Raw genomic sequence first — 14,273 nt, forward strand, 5'->3', positions numbered from 1 at the left:
CATCTGCCCTGCAGGCTTCTTGCTCAAGAACTGTTTTGTGCAAGAATTTTTGTGCAAAGGTCTTGTGTAACAGTGCGTCCACACTGCCATGTGCTTTTGCACAAGAAAAGTACTTTTATGCAAGAGAGCCCATGGTAGTGTGGACACTCTCCTTCCAAGAAAGCTCTGATGGGCATTTTAGCCACAGGGCTTTCTTGAGCAAGTGTGACGTAGTGGGGGTACCTGGCTGGTTTCTATGCTGCTGGCTCTGGGGTAACCCCCACTGGCTGCCGTGGGGACCACGACCCAGCAAAACAGGATGAGTCACTATGCAAACCAGTGGCCAGACACCCCCCATGGAGAGGAACAAAGGAAGGTGGAATGCTGCCTTGGCTGGGGGGCAGGGCTGGAAGTTAGTGAGTTGGTTGCTGGCTGTCGGAGGGCATGGAGGAGAGCCTAGGGGAAGGGGCTGGAGTTTAGGGGCCCAGTCTCCCCCATCTCAAGGGGGCCTGAGGCATCCTAGCCCAGTTCCTGTAACCAGATTACATCTGTGCTGCGCTGTGCTGGAGGAGCAATAAACCACCCTCAATTCCACTGGCTGGTGCAGTCTGTTTGTGCCATTTCGGGGTGCAGGAGACGGGGAACCCCCAACGCGCCGTCACACTGGTGTCAGGAGTGGGATGCACTGCACCCCGTGGATGAAGCTCCCAGCGGCAAGCGACAAGGCGCTGTAGAAGCAAGAGCCCTGGAGCCAGGCGTGCTGGAGACAGAGCGAAGCGGTTCCTGGGAATCGTGGGGCGCTGCAGCACTAGACTGGTGAGTCTGCACCAAGGGGACCAGCGGGCAGATGGCCTACGCCCGACTCTTGAAGGCAGAGCTGGTGGGGCTGTGCAGAGAGAGGGGCTTGCCTGTGCGGAAAGCAACCAAGGCCCAGCTGATTGCCCAGCTGGAAGATAATGACCAGCCACAGGGCCAGGATCTTGTCCCCAGGGGAAGCAGCCAGACCCCCCCTGAGAGTGTGTCAGGCTCAGAGAGGGGGAGGAGCGCTGGAACCCAACGGAGAGATGAGACAGCGTCTCCCGGGAGGCCTGCAAGCCGTAGCCCATCTAGGGCAGGGGCCAGCCCAGCGGAGCTGCGGCAGCTGGAGATCCAGCTGCGGATCAGGGAATTGGAAGTAGAGGACCGAGAGAAGGACCGCCAGGATCGAGAAAGGGACCGCCAGGACCGAGAGAGGCAGCGACAGCATGAGCTGGCCATGGCAGAGCGGAGAACCGGCGGGGCACCGGCTGCGCCAAGTGCGGATGGGCCCCAGGGTCCCAGGACTGCCAGATGCTTGGAGAGGCCCGTGGTGGCCCAATTGAAGGACATGGGTGACATAGACGGGTTCCTCAGTGCCTTTGAGAGGGCCTGTGGACTGCAACGGGTTCCCCCAGCTGACTGGCTGCAGGAGCTCATCCCCGCACTGAGCCAGGAGGCGGCCGGAGTGCTCAGTCAGCTGGAGGACCTACAGCCAGGGGATTACAACCGAGTCAAGGAGGCCCTGCTGCACAAGTTCGGGCTGACCCCCGAGATGTACAGGAAGAAGTTCCGGGGGGTACAGAAAGGGCCACGGGAGACCTATGTGGACCTGGCCTCCCGCCTGGCGCAATACTGCCGCAAGTGGGTGTCTGGAGTCGGAGCCCAGACCGCAGAGGAGCTGCTCAAGCTGGTCCTGATGGAGCAGTTCTATGAAGCGTGCCCACCCAAACTGAGGCTGTGGCTCAAGGACCGGAGACCAGAGAACCCCCAGGAGGCCGGGAGACTGGCGGATGAGTTCACGGAGAGCCGGTCCGGGTGTGAACGGGAGTCCCGGAGAGAGAGGGAACCGCGCAGAGACCGGATCTCGGCTGAGCGACGGAGGGAGTCAACTACGGGGCGAGACCAAGGAACAGGTCGTCTGCGCCCCAGAGAACCAGCCAGGGCCTGGACAGAGACAGCCCAAAGCCTAACTTGCCAGCGCTGTGGGCAAAAAGGCCACAAGAGGGCTCAGTGCACCAGGTCCCAGGACCGGGGACTTTCCAGGGTTAACTGGCTGGGGCGGGAGGAAGGGCAGGCTGCCCCAGAGGCAGGGGCTGGCAGGCAAACCTCAGCTCAGAGAGAGGGGAAGGATGCTCAGTGCACCTCCCCTGGGAGGTCTGATTCTCAGGAGGCGGATTTCTCCGTGTACCGGGTGGGGGCAGGACGGCCCCTGCGGAGCGAGTGCCTCATACCCCTGGAGGTGGATGGTAGGAAGGTGACGGGCTTCTGGGACACGGGGGCGGAGGTGACTCTGGCCCGATCCGACATAGTGGCCCCGGAGCGGATACTACCCCACGCGCAGCTGACCCTGAAGGGCATAGATGGGTCCCCGTTTAAGGTGCCTGTAGCCCGGGTGCATCTGAAATGGGGGGCGAAGGAAGGCCTCAAGGAAGTGGGGGTGCACCCGCACTTGCCCACCGAGGTGCTGATGGGGAATGACCTAGAGGAGTGGCCCCATGAATCCCAGCGGGCTCTAGTCACTACCTGGAGCCAGAGCCAGCGGGGGGCTGACAACGTGGGTCCAGGGAAGGACTCCTGGCAGCATCCTCAGGGTCCCATCCCAGTGGACACGGGGTCCAGCCAGGCTGGGACTCCGGACCTAGGCAGAGGTGGGGGACAGGTCCCGATCCCTGCCTCAGCAGCTGAATTCCAGGCTGAGGTGCAGGCAGACCCCTCCTTGCAGAGGATGAGGGACCAGGCTGGCCTCCGTGCAGCTCGGCCCCGGGGGAGAGGTGGCCAGGAGAGATTCCTGCGGGAGCGTGGGCTCCTGTTCCGTGAGTGGCTCCCCCCCAGGAAGGCGAGGGCATGGAGGGTAGAGCGGCAGCTGGTCGTCCCCCGAAAGTATCGCTTCAAGCTGCTGTATTTGGCCCACGATTCCCCCGTTGGGGGCCACCGGGGGATCCGGAGCACCCGGCTGAGGCTGCTCCAGCACTTCTATTGGCCGGGAATCTTTACAGCCGTGCAGCGGTACTGCCGGTCCTGTGACTCCTGCCAGAGGGGCGGGAAGGCCCAAGACAGGAGGAAAGCGGCTTGGGGGTCTCTACCCCAGATAGACCCTCTGGGCTTGCTGAGAGAGTTATGGGAGGGGAAGACCTCCCTGGATGGAGCATCGGGGGTGGAAGCCGCCCTGGCTGTCCAGAGAAGGCTCGCTGGGCTCATGGCCCCGGCCCGAGAGACCCTGGCCAGAGATCAAGGCCAGTGGAAGGGTGGGTGCGACCCCCAAGGACAGGCCTGTGCCAGTCGCCCTGGAGCGGGGCGGCGAGTGGACGGAGGAAACCAACTCATGTGGGGCCTTGCCATGGCCGGCCTGAGTCAAGGGGAGCACCCATGTCCCCAGGGCGGGTTCCCACGCAGAGGACCCGAACTTCCCTAGGTCACGAGCGGAGTGACCCTGCTCAGTTCGCTCTCGGAGGGGGGAGAACTGTGACGTAGTGGGGGTACCTGGCTGGTTTCTATGCTGCTGGCTCTGGGGTAACCCCCACTGGCTGCCGTGGGGACCACGACCCAGCAAAACAGGATGAGTCACTATGCAAACCAGTGGCCAGACACCCCCCATGGAGAGGAACAAAGGAAGGTGGAATGCTGCCTTGGCTGGGGGGCAGGGCTGGAAGTTAGTGAGTTGGTTGCTGGCTGTCGGAGGGCATGGAGGAGAGCCTAGGGGAAGGGGCTGGAGTTTAGGGGCCCAGTCTCCCCCATCTCAAGGGGGCCTGAGGCATCCTAGCCCAGTTCCTGTAACCAGATTACATCTGTGCTGCGCTGTGCTGGAGGAGCAATAAACCACCCTCAATTCCACTGGCTGGTGCAGTCTGTTTGTGCCATTTCGGGGTGCAGGAGACGGGGAACCCCCAACGCGCCGTCACAGCAAGAGACCCCTGTTGCCCATCCACACTGCCACCTTGTGGATGAGTGATTGCACAAGAGGGCTTATTCCTCGTGGGGAGAGAAATAACTCTTGCACAAGAAGCCCTGTTGTCTGATGCTGAACTATAAATTTACTTGAGCAAAAACGTGCCAGCAGTGTAGACACGCAGCAAGATTCTGGGCAAGAACAGCTACTCTTGCACAAAAAGCCTGCAGTGTAGACGTAGCCCTGGAATGTAGACACAGTCTGAGAGAGACAAGGAAAGAAAGTAACCAGAGCCTCCCCCCAGCAGGCTGGCCCTCAACAGGCTGGGTGTGTCTACACAGCACCCTCACCTCCAAGTAAGCTGTGCAATGTGAGCAGGTTGCCAGGGCCCCCAGGGGAAGGTCTGTGGGGACCTTAAAATCACTTAGGAAAGTTAGATGTCAGCAAGTCACCAGGTCCTGATGAAATGCATCCCAGGATACTCAAGGAGCTGATAGAGGAGGTATCTGAGCCTTTAGCTATGATCTTTGAAAAATCATGGCAGACAGGGGAGATTCCAGAAGACTGGAAAAGGGCAAATATTGTGCCCATCTATAAAAAGGGGAATAAGAACAACCCAGGAAACTGCAGACCGGTCAGTTTAACGTCTGTCCCAGGGAAGATAATGGAGCAGGTAATTAAGGAAATCATATGCAAACACTTGGAAGGTAATAAAGTGATAGGGAATAGCCAGCATGGGTTTATGAAGAACAAGTCAATGCCAAACTAATCTGATAGCTTTCTCTGATAAGATAACGAGCCTTGTGGATAAGGGAGAAGCGGTGGATGTCATATACCTAGACTTTAGTAAGGCATTTGATACGGTCTCGCATGATATTCTTATTGATAAACTAGGCAAATATAACTTAGATAGGGCCACGATAAGGTGGGTGCATAATTGGCTGGATAACCGTAGTCAGAGAGTTGTTGTTAATGGTTCTAAATCCTGCTGGAAAGGGATAACAAGTGGAGTTCCTCAAGGGTCTGTTTTGGGACCCGTACTGTTCAATATCTTCATCAATGATGTAGATATTGGGATAGAGAGTATGCTTATTAAGTTTGCAGATGATACCAAACTGGGTGGGGTTGCGACTTCTTTGGAGGATAGGGACATAATTCAAAATGACCTTAGCAAGTTAGAGAAATGGTCAGAGGTAAACAGGATGAGGTTTAATAAAGAGAAATGCAAAGTGCTCCACTTAGGAAGGAACAATCAGTTCCATACATACAAGATGGGAAGCGACTGTCTAGGAAGGAGCATGGCGGAAAGGGATCTAGGGGTCATAGTGGACCACAAGTTGAATATGAGCCAACAGTGTGATGCTGTTGCAAAAAAAGCAAATATGATTCTAGGTTGTATCAACAGGTGTGTTGTAAGCAAAACTCGTGAAGTCATTCTGCCGCTCTACTCTGCACTAGTTAGGCCTCAGCTGGAGTACTGTGTCCAGTTCTGGGCGCCACATTTCAAGAAAGATGTGGAGAAATTGGAAAGGGTACAGAGAAGAGCGACAAGAATGATTAAAGGTTTAGAGAACATGACCTATGAAGCCAGGCTTCATGAACTGGGCTTGTTTAGTTTGGAAAAAAGAAGATTAAGGGGGGACATGATAGCGGTTTTCAAATATCTAAAAGGGTGTCACAAGGAGGAAGGAGAAAATTTGTTCCTCTTGGTTTCTGAGGACAGGACAAGGAGTAATGGGCTTAAAGTGCAGCAGGGGAGGTTTAGATTGGACATTAGGAAAAAATTCCTAACTGTCAGGGTGGTCAAATATCGGAATAAATTGCCAAGGGAGGTGGTAGAATCTCCCTCTCTGGAGATATTTAAGAACAGGTTAGATAGACATCTGTCAGGGATGGTGTAGACGGAGCTTGATCCTGCCTTGAGGGCGGGGGGCTGGACTCAATGACCTCTCGAGGTCCCTTCCAGTCCTATTATTCTATGATTCTATGATTCCAAGGCAACAACAACTACAAAGTTTCATAATCTACACTCATGTGACTGTGATTTATTCCTCCACTAACAAGTGTCTCTGAAGGGATGAGAAATGCAGGGCCCAGGTGCAGGGAGCCGGGTCACATTCTCCTGCCTGAGTCTCAGTCCTGGCTGAAGCCTGGCTACAGAGAGAAGAGGCCAATGCAAACAGCCCCATGGCAGTGAGGGAGTCAGTACGTGGGTGGAGCAGGGAGCTGGGGGCAGAGCTGGGCTCTAACTCACTAGGGGTCGTCCCAGAGCTCAGAATAAGCGATGCAATTGTGTAGCTTATTTCGAGTCAATTTTGAAATAGCTTATTTTGTAATTTGATGCTGGCTGCACAGCACTTAGTTCCAAATAAATCGCTGTTCCGAAACGCCCCTCACTCCTCGCGACATGAGGTTTGCACGACATTGGAATAGTGAGCCCGTTATGGTTTGAAATAAGGGGCTTGCTCTTAAGACACATCTGTGTGATTTGAGCACCACGTCCTAATCCTCAGAACTAGCCGGCCCACGGGTGTCAGTCCCACAAGTGGCCCTTTCAGAAAGGAGCCTCGGGCAGCTCTGGAACAATGTAGGTGAGGCAGATACACTTTTCACAAGTAGGAGAGCTAGCTCAGCTGATAGAGCACTTGCTTAGCATGCAAAATGCAGTGGGATCAATGCCTACATTCTGCAGGTGCAGCTCAGTACTTATCTCTTATTTTCCCTGGCGGGGGCTCAGTGGCCCTCTCCCTCTTTCTACCTGCTCTCCCAAAAGAGACTGACCTGCCGCCCCTTTCTTTTCCCCCAGAAATGTACATGCTACAAAGCAGAGTGGCGATATCAATATCAGCAGTCCATCAGGCTCTGTGGTGCAATGGAAAGCATGTTGGACTTCTAAGCTGTAGGGAGCTGGTGTAAGCCTACCTAGATATTCAAAGGTTGTGGGTTTAAGTCCCATCAGAGTCACTTTAGCTGCTTCCTCATTTCCAAGGCACCTTTTATAGACCAGCAATCCTTAGGCTGGCACTGGGGTGGGCTTGAATCCAGACAGTTTCCAGCAGCAGGCCTGGCCCATGTGGGGCCTGCGTCTGTGGGGGAGAGCATTGCTGGCCTGCACCACAGGGATGCGGGTGAGAAGGTGCTGCGGGAGCTGGGCACGTGATGCCTGATGGCAACTGTAAGGGATGCATCTGCCATCAGGCACCCCACATAGGTTGACATCCTGGGCAGCTACAGGGCTCGCCCATGCCTGCGTCTGGACCTGTCCAGCAGATCCCAGGGAGGGTGGAGGGAAGGACTGGTCCTTGGGGTTGGGGCTGGGGGTTGTTCTGAAAGGCTGCAGGTGCCGTTAGACCATTTTGTCCTTTCCTGTCTCCTGCTAGTGCTGAGCAACACTCAGGCTGTGTCTACACTGCACTGCTCTTCTGGAAAAAGCCCTTCCATGAGCATTTTCTCCTCCCACTGGGGAAGGCAGCTGGGCAGGACCCAGAATGTGGCACAAATGGAAATGCAAAGGCTTCAATGCAGTGCTGGTGGGAGTGGCCTCTGGGTTTGATTTAGTGGGTCTCAGTTGGACTTGGTGTTTGAAATTATGCAAATGAAGCTCAGGAAGTTCAAATCCATGTTTCATTTGAAATTTCACTCATCTGGATTCGCATTCCTCCCTGGAAGGAGGACAGACCCTGTGTGAAACCAAGGGAGGAAGACACTCCTGTCAGTGAGGAACAGGGCGCAGGGAGGTGTCGGTGGAGCAGGTCACCAGCCCGGCCTCGTCTCCTGTCACCGGAGAGATGGCCCTGTGCTGGGATATGAGAAAGGATCCCAGCGATGCTCCTCGCAGCCCAGGAGAAGAAGGGGGCTCTGGATGGAAGGAAACCGAGTAAAGAAGGTCCCAGTGGGCATGAACTGGGGCACCAGTTTGGCCCAGTTGAGGGAGGGGTGGTTGGTGTTAAGAGCAGCGCTCAGCACTCAGAACCCTGCAATCTGAGGTCCCATTCCTGCCTCCTTTCCCAGGCTGAGCCAGTGGCCGAAAGGGGCTGCAGCTGCTGCTGGCAGGGAAGAGGCTGGGAGGCAAGGTGCTGGCAGCAAGAGATTCCGGCTGCCTCTTTGCCCTGGGTCTGCCGGCCGCCAGCCACCTTGACCAACCCTCAAACCAGCTGGACTAGCCAGCCCATGTCACAGTGAGTCGCTAGTGGCCCTGTCAGAGAAGAGCCATTGGCACCTGCAGAGAACGCCCAGCAGCGGTCCGAGGCACCTTTCTTGAAAGGGCCACTGGTGAGCTGTATTCCCCTAGGCTGGCTATCTCAATTAGTTAGTGCGTGGTGCTAATAATGCTAAGGTCAGGGGATCAAACCCCATGCTGCCCACAGTGGCGTTTGGTTTGGTGACTTCCCTTCCTTAAGCTTCCTGCTATGGACAGGGAAGCAGAAACAAGCAAAAATGTGAGCTTTGCAGGAAGCAGGGCAGAGATCTGGTAGGGGGAGGCTCCAGCCTGCACATCCCCAGTGGCTAAAAGGGCCTTGGCCTGGCTTCCTGTCCCCAAAAGCAGGGGAACTGATGCCCAAATTCCTGCTGCTGCAGTGGCTACCTCAAGGCACCAGCTGGGGGGCAGGCTCTGGAGCCCAAGCCACACGGGGAGACTCAATATGACTGGGAGGCCTGGAGCGTGTGAGCCCTGCACAGAGGCTGCTGCTGGGGGCCTGCTTCAGTGGCCCAGCAGCTCAAGTTCCCCTGAACCAGCTTCTCCCCCTGGAGCCACCCTCCAGTGCTGCTGAGGCCCCTGACATGAGGCAGTGGGATCACCAGAGGAAGGTGCCAGCCTTAGCCCTTCCTCCCAGCCTCCTCCCCCTCCCATCCCAGGTCCTTTCCCCAACCCCTCCCCAGTTCTACATTCCCCAACCAGAGAGTTTGTTCTTTCAACAGGGAAAAGTCCTGATTGTGTTACCGGGGGTGGGGGGGGGGAAGGGGAGTGGGAAAGGGGGTGTGTTGGGGGGAGGCACAGAGGGCAAAAAATGAGGAGTAATGTTAGTTTGAACCAAGGGGCTGGGTTTGAACTACTGCAGAAGAAAGGACTCTGCCCCTGGAGCTGCCCTGTCCTCTCCAGAGCCCTTACGCTGGCACCGGGGAGACCTAAGTCCAGACAGTGCCCAGCCAAGGGGGAGGGAAGGGCTGGTACTTGGTGGTGGGGGTGGGGGTTGTTCTGTAAGGCTGCTGGCCCCATTAGACCCCTTTTTTAGCAGTGAGGGAGAGGTGGGAAAGGGTCCCTGAGTTAACCTCTTGGGTCTCAGCTGCTGTAACGTGGCAAGAAAATTGACTAGGGACGTGTTTTGCAAAAGTTGCAGCTGGTTTCCCTGACTGGGAATCAAACCCAGGCCACAGCTGTGAGAGTGCTGGATCTAGCCACTAAATCATCAGGGACAAATAAAAGAAAGCTCTTTGCTCACCTACTCTAGCCTTTCACAGGCCATTTTCTGTCCACTTCAGGATGGCGGGGTGGGAGGTCCATTCTCCCTTGCCCAGAGGGGACACGAACAGCCAAATAGAACATCAAAGCAGCCAGACTGGGCCATGCCAGTTGTCCAACTAGCCCAGGATCCTGTCTCACAACAGCAGCCAATTTCATTGTCCCGAGGGAATCCTCAGGACAGACAGTTATTGAGTGATCCCTCCATTCCCAGATTCTGCACCCCTGTCATCATCACATAAACCCCTGTCCCGTCGCCCCTTGCTTGTCCCTTTCCCAAGCTGAGAAGAAGAAGTTCCATGAGCTCCTGGGAGCTGCTTTCCAAAGAAGAGGCATTTCCAGCAGAGAAGATGCCAAGCCCAATCCTCCTACACAAAGGCCCAGGAAATACCAGTGGAGATTGGGAAAGCTCCCTCTCGGGCAGCTCTATGGAATGGATCCGGCTGGCCATCGGGCTGACTAACGCCATCAGCAGACGAATCTCTGTGAGACTTCTCAGCCCAAGTGCAGAGACTGTGGGATCTCCCGCTCCCAGCCCAGTGGCAGAGGGGCAGCACCCTGAGGAGGCAGGTCCTGAGGCGGAGGAAACCTTGGAAGGGAACAGAGACAAGGGAGACGTGAGGTGAGAAGAAGGGGAACAAGTCACCTCTCCTCAAGCGAGACATGGTGGGAAACTGCCGGTTCCGGTGCAAGCCGAGCTCCAAGGGCTGGTTCCTGCCCCGGTGGCTCCTTGCAGGGCCTGGCTTGAGAAGCACCAAAAAGTGCCGTGTGTGGCCAGGAGAGAGGGTGGGGAGAACAGAAGGTGTTGGAGCAAGCTGGGGCTGCCGGGTCTTGGGGGATCTGGGCATCAGGGGGGAACCTTACTTGGTTTTGTGTCCCCTTGCAGCAAAGGCTACGGACGTCCCAGAGGCTGGAGGTGCTGCCATTGGCCTTGGCCTATGTGGCTGCAATGCCCTGGTCCCTGCCAAGGCACCGCTGAGGAGCGTCAACCCCAGCGCTGCCTCCTCCCACCTCAGCCCAACCTGCCTAGGTCTATGTCTACTCTCGCGGCTTTTTGCGCAAGAACATCTTGCGCAAGGGTGCTTCTGCAACAAGTCGTGCGCAAGAAAACGTCCACACTTCCACGTGCACGCTGTGCTTTCGCGCAAGAGCTCTCACGGCAGTGTGGACGCTCTCTTGTGCAAGACAGGGGTGAGGATGTGGAAGGTAGAGAAGTCAGGGCACAGTATTCGGGATGGGGGGAGTCTTGGGGCTGGGACTGTGTGTGTGTGTTGAGGGGATCCCTCTGCTCTGGGCTCTCCGACGCCCTTTAACACTCAAGGGCTTTCTCTGCAGCGCACTTGGTGCCGTGAGAACAAAGCTTGGAAAGGGGGTTGATTTTCCTCCATCTCCCCTTGCTGCTGCGCTAAAAGAAATCCTGAAACGGGCCTCTTTACCTGTCACTGGAGAGATGGTCCTGTGATGGGGGAAGACTGCAGTATAGAGCCTGGCTAGCTCAGTTGGTAGAGCATGAGACTTTTAATCTCAGGGTCATGGGTTCAAGCCCCATGCTAGGTGATGCCCTTCTTTAACTCACATTCTAAGTCTACAAGCAATTCACTTTCAGCTTTCACCAGGGTTCTAGAAAGAAAAAGTCTAGTCCTGGGGTCCAGCTTTATTTTTGTTCCCATAATAGAAGAACTAAGGGTGCGCCATGATATTAGCAGGTTGAAAACAAACAAAAGGAAGAATTTCTTCACACAAGCGCAGTCAACCTGTGGAACTCCTTGCCAGCGGATGTTGTGAAGACCGGGACTATAAGGGCATGTCTATACTTGGAAACTATTTTGAAATTGCTTAAATCAACTTAATAACTTACAGTCTAAGAAAACAGAAATAGTGTGTCCTCCGTATGGGGAAGCCTCAGAATTAGTCCTAGGCAGGCTCTGTTACTGTTCCTTTCTGGGGGCATGGGAATCACCCCACAGAATTCACACAGCAAACGGGGCTCTCAGAGCACAGGGGAAGTTAGGGGGCTTCTTGCCAGGCCATGGGGTGAAGCATCAAACCAGACCCCCTCCTCTGGGGCCTGTGAGTGTTGCAGAATCTGGGCCTCCTGCACCTGGACAAGAGCAAACAAAATGTCTCAGGGCCCCACAGAGACCCACCTGGACTGCCTGGGTCATGAAACAGGAAGTGGCTGAGGCTGCGGCCAGCCAGGGAGCTCCCTGGCCCCTGCGATTGCAGGCATTAGGGTTGCCAGATGATTCAACAGAAATACTGGACTCACTTGACACTACCTCACAATCGACATTACAGCTTATTTAGAAAATACCCGACATTTCTATTTCCTCATTTACACTTTCTCAGTTTGTTTCCCGAACAGAAAGCTCAAATACTGGACAGCTCGGTTCAGAACTGGACACCTGGCAACCCTAGCCGGCATGGAAGCAAAGTGTAAGGCTGTGAGAGGAGGCCTCCTGTTGCCTCCCCCGGCCTGAGGCAACAGGGCTTCCTCCTCCTGTCTGAGGAGGGAGCAACAGAGACCGGGCTGAAGGTTTTGTGCTGGGGCTGGAGGCTTAAGCCCCAGCCCTCGGCCTCAGTGGGACTTGCTGCTTCTCCCTACTCCTGCCTTGCTGCCTCCTTTGGCCAGCAGCGCTCAGGGGGCAGCCGGGAGAGCCGGCTGCCATGGGCCGAGGAGGCCAAGGCACAAGCCCCTAAGAGGCAACAGGCCTGGGGTCTCTAGCTTTCCCAGGCTCACGCCAAGGGGTTTTATGCGGTGCTGGGAGGGGAGGGATGCTAGGCCAAGGCCAGTGTGAGAAGGGGCAGTGCCTGCCAGGGCAGAAAGGCTTGCTGCAGAACATGAGACATGGCGTTTCTGCCTGGTTTCACTCAGGGGACCTTCCCTTGCTGCTACGGACTCTTCTCCTGTTACCTGAGAGACTGAAATGGGGCCATTCTTGTGGTAAAAGAGGCCAGTGTGCCTAGGCCTCCCCACACAGACCAGAGCGCCCCACTGGGGACAGGACAGAGCCTTGAATCAAGCATTTGAGAACACGCTGATCCTCTATCCTGTGACAGGGTAGTGCGGGAGGGACTCTGCCCACAGAGTGGCTAGCTCAGTCGGTAGAGTATGTGACTCAATTTCAGAATCATAGGTTCAAGCCCATGCTAGACAATGCCCTCCCTTCAGTTACATTCTCTGCATACAAGGCAATTCAGTCTTAGCTTTCTCCAGCTCTCAGATAGGAAAAATCTCTGGGGTTCTAACTGACACTTCCAGCCTCAGAGGAGAGCAGAAGCAAATTCTCCCAACCAAGAAAGAAGGGAGAAAAACCCATCAGTATCTGATTGCTCCCCTTCAGCACTCTGTAGCTTCCTGTCCTTCAGCATCAGCTCTGTGATGGGACAATAAGAGCATGTCTACACTGTAGTGTTATTTGGAAATAAAGTGCCTGTCTACACAGCAAGCTGTTATTTCCAATTAAGTACAAGTTGGCAGACTTCCTACTCTGACTCCAGTAACCCCCATTTCATGAAGAGTAAGTGAAGTCAAAGGGAGAGTTCTCTTCCTTCCACTACCTGCTGTCCATAGCACCAAAAGCCAAGTTAAGCTATTTTGACTTCAGCTACACAAACAAGATGTTGAAGTTGTGTATCTTAGTTTGACTTTTGCCCTGCTGTGTAAACATGCCCTAAATGAGCTACTAGTTAAGAAGCTGGCAAAGGATCCCTTCCCATGGTATTACAGTGCCAGGGAAGGGTACACACCAGGGCAGAGGGCAAAGCAGCTGGGGCTAAGAGACCGGAGCAGGCAGAGAAGGAATTGAATGGAGAAAGAGGGGGGCTCTTTCCACCTGGGTTTGACACAGACCTTTTGCATGGCAGACAAATGGGATAACACCACAGAGCAGAAACAACAGGACAGAGGAAATTTTTAAACGAAAGCTTCAACCCCCCCCCCCACTTGCAGGAACAGTTTACATCCATCAACATTTACAAAATGCTTCCCCACAAACATCTCTCCAGCCTGTGTGTCTCTGGGAAAGATTTCTGCCAAGCCCGGTCCCAGCCCACTGGTCAGAGCCCCCTCAGAAACAGGACACCCTCACTCCCAGCCGTGTCCCCGCCCAGGTGAGGAAGGGGAAATGAGCCACAGGCAGCTGCCCCCTGGGTCAACAGATTAGTGGGTTGACTGTTCTCAGGGACACCACAGCAACATCCCTACTTCCCCTTGGAGGGGGTTTCCTCAGGCCAGACCGAGCCATTCCGGCACGCTGGGCTGGGGAAGGGCACATGCGTGGCCCAGCCCCTGCCCAGAATGTGGGGGAGGAAGCAAGGAGCTGGCAGAGGCAGGAGGCATGTGCCTTGCCCGGCCACCGCCGCTGGTGCTCAGCCTGGTGCCGCTGGGAGCAGGCTGAGGCTGGCCGTGCAGGGCCCCGCAGCCGCGGGGGGAAGGTGCTGCTAGCCAGCGCTGCAGGGGTTAACGCAGACCCTGCCTCGGGCAACCGCTGCAGGGTGGCTGATGGGAGCTGCTGCAGCTCGCGATACGGGCACGTGGTGCCTGATGGCAGTTATCAGCTGTAAGGGGGCACAGCACCCCTTATATCAGGCGCCCCAGGCAGCTGCCCGGCTATCCCATGCCTGATTGAAGTGCTCCAACCATTCGGGATGCCGCATCAGGTACCCCCATAGGTTGCCACCCTGGGGCAGAGGCGTGCATGCAGCACGCGCCTGCTGCCCAGGGTGCAAGAATGGCTTGGGCTGGCCCTGCAACCAGCCCAACTCTCCCAGGCACCCCCAGAGAGCAGCACTCACACATGGGGGGCTGGAAAGTGGAGAGACTCCCTGAGACACCAACTCAAAAGGAATCGCTCTGGGTATGTCTGCACTGAGATAGCAGCCCGGTGGCCAGGCTGTAGCTGGCCCAGCTCAGCTGTACCTGGCCTG

General features: G+C 55.8%; 1 non-coding gene across 1 annotated transcript; it reads left to right on the forward strand.

The window, feature by feature from the left end:
* The first annotated feature begins 6,741 nt into the window (after positions 1 to 6,741).
* Positions 6,742 to 6,847, forward strand: TRNAR-UCU (transfer RNA arginine (anticodon UCU)). Its single transcript has 2 exons — positions 6,742 to 6,778; positions 6,812 to 6,847. It is a non-coding gene; the product is annotated as a tRNA-Arg (tRNA).
* The last annotated feature ends 7,426 nt before the right edge of the window (positions 6,848 to 14,273 follow it).

The sequence above is a fragment of the Pelodiscus sinensis genome, chromosome 19 (genome assembly GCF_052426305.1).
Source record: "Pelodiscus sinensis isolate ZL-2025 chromosome 19, ASM5242630v1, whole genome shotgun sequence".
Lineage (NCBI taxonomy): Eukaryota > Metazoa > Chordata > Testudines > Trionychidae > Pelodiscus > Pelodiscus sinensis.